This window comes from Sinocyclocheilus anshuiensis, unplaced genomic scaffold, assembly GCF_001515605.1.
Source record: "Sinocyclocheilus anshuiensis isolate Anshui unplaced genomic scaffold, SAMN03320099.WGS_v1.1 scaffold6606, whole genome shotgun sequence".
In the NCBI taxonomy this organism is placed as follows: domain Eukaryota; kingdom Metazoa; phylum Chordata; class Actinopteri; order Cypriniformes; family Cyprinidae; genus Sinocyclocheilus; species Sinocyclocheilus anshuiensis.
Window position 1 is genome coordinate 31,981 of NW_015541290.1, and position 2,675 is coordinate 34,655.

General features: G+C 34.1%; 1 protein-coding gene across 1 annotated transcript in view; it reads right to left on the minus strand.

Annotated features, from left to right (window-relative positions):
- LOC107690788 (histone H3.1/H3.2-like) overlaps positions 1-2,675 on the minus strand; it is a 6,912-nt gene that overhangs the window by 698 nt on the left and 3,539 nt on the right. The window lies entirely within an intron of this gene.

The following is a 2,675-nucleotide window of genomic DNA, read 5'->3' on the forward strand; positions in this document are numbered from 1 at the left end:
ATACCGCCTTTGCCTCTTCCAGACATGCTGAAGATACTTCTTGCTTCAGTCTGGCGACGAACACGAATAAAAAAAGAGAGCTCCACGGACGTGTTTTACAGTTGCTTACAGGACCTAAGTGAAACCAGCGCGCGTCACATGGCGCACCCCTCCCCCGCTAGTTAGAGCAGGACACAATGAGGTTTAACCCAAACCTGATCTAACGATGTCTGTCCTGTGTTTCATATTAAAATCCATGTTTTATATGATTCATTCGACAAAGATTTATAAGATCATCTGCTTCATGTTTACATGTATTAAGCACAGATCAAACCCCGCCGGCTGAGATGCTGCTGCAGTGTTTTTCTGAACTTGTGTACGGTTTTCAATCAAACAATAATCAGAAGAATCCTGCCTGAAGTAAAAGAAAAAAATAAAATATTTGAAGATTGTGTTAAGAAGAGTCTAATCTACTTTAAATTGCAAAATTGCAGACTTTAATTGTACTTTGTGGAGGTTTTGGCTTCAGGAGATCTTTGGGCCAAACAGGCCGTGTTGCCCAAACCACACAAACAGCAGCAGAGGAATATGTTACTGCGCCGCAAGTCTGAACTGCTGGAACAGCAAAGAGACTTCTACAGAACCTTGCTCGAACAACAAGAAAGAAGTTTCAAACTTGTGTAGAAAGCATAGTTGATTCTTCAAACAGAAATTAGCTAATAATATCCCGACTGGTAACAGTGCACCCCTGGATTATATATCAGGAAACTTTCCTGTTATTTCTACTTTTAAGTTAAATTATTGATGAATTAAAATGATCTTCAGATGGCCATGATGATATTTCTGTGTTTCTTTGTCAAGCAGGTGAAATGTTCAGTATTGCATCCACTGGTTCACGTTTTTATATTTCTTTGAAAACAGGCATTGTACCAGAGGATGTAAAAATAGCTAAAATTATTCCTAGGTTTAAAGCAGCTGATCCGCATTTTTTAAACAATTATAGACCTATAATAATCAGTTTCTTTTTCACTTAGGCTCAAATTCTATTCTTTACAAACATCAATATGGATTCCGAAAAGAAGAAGAAGAAAAAAACAACATTCTACTTAAATGGCTTTGCTTCACCTGATTGACAAGGTTATCCTTGCACTTGCAAATCAAGGATTTACTTGTAGTATTTTTTTAGACCTGTCAAAAGCTTTTGGTACAGTTATTCATTACATTTTATTGGGAAAGTTGTACAAATATGATTTCCATGATTTTACATATAAATGGTTGAAGAATTGCATTTTTAATTGAAGACAGTTTGTTTGTTTAAGGGTTGCCACTCCAGCAAAGCAAGTCTACACTGTGGGGTTCCTCAGGGGTCCATACTTGGACCACTGCTATTTCTTATTTATATAAATGATTGTCAAATATTTCAAATATGTTTTCTCCAGTAATGTTTGCTGATGACACAACCTTAGTTATCTCTCGCTCAAATTTTAATTAATTGATTAAGAATGCAAATGATGGTCTAAATGTTTATGCTAATTGGTGTAATTTAAACAAGTTAGCTTTAAATAAAAACAATAAAATAAACTTTTATTATTTTTATTGTTAAAAATTATACCCTAAGGATTTATCAAAAATTACTATTGAGTTTACTGAGGTGCCTCAAGTGTCAACAACTAAATTATTGGGAGTTTTTCTTGATGAGACTGAGTTGGAGGGAACAAGTCGATTACGTGAGCAGAAAAATACATAAATCTACATAATAAGGAGGGTTAGGCATCTTGTTACTACAGAGTGTCTTCTTACACTTTACTATAGTTTAATTGATCCTTGTCTTTCATATTGTAACATAGTTTGGGCAAGTGCTTTTCCTACTACTCTGAAAAAAATCTTTATTCTTCAGAAGCGTTTTGTTAGGATTGCATCCCGATCAAACATATATACTTCATCTGCTTCTTTATTATATTAAACTTCAGGTTCTTACTATCTATGATATTAATAATTTTCAAATATGTGTATTTATGTATAATATATATTCAGGTGAGGGTAACATTCCAGAGCAGTTTAGAATGTATTTTAAAGTAAATTCACAGATTCACTGTTATTTAATTAATCAATTTTCAAGTTTTCATCTTCCTAAGGTTCTCACTTGTAGAGGTCAATACTTGATAAGAGTTAGTGGTATTAAATTATGGAATGTTTTTTTCCCATCTAGCAAAAAAAAAAGACAATTTAAATGCTGCCTTATTATAATGTATTTTGCATTTTGTTTTTTATGTGCCATATACAGGTGCATCTCAATAAATTAGAATGTTCGCGGAAAAGTTCATTTATTTCAGTAATTCAACTCAAATTGTGAAACTCGTGTATTAAATAAATTCAGTGCACACAGACTGAAGTAGTTTAAGTCTTTGGTTCTTTTAATTGTGATGATTTTGGCTCACATTTAACAAAAACCCACCAATTCACTATCTCAACAAATTAGAATACTTCATAAGACCAATAAAAAAAACATTTTTAGTGAATTGTTGGCCTTCTGGAAAGTATGTTCATTTACTGTACATGTGCTCAATACTTGGTAGGGGCTCCTTTTGCTTTAATTACTGCCTCAATTCGGCGTGGCATGGAGGTGATCAGTTTGTGGCACTGCTGAGGTGGTATGGAAGCCCAGGTTTCTTTGACAGTGGCCTTCAGCTCATCTG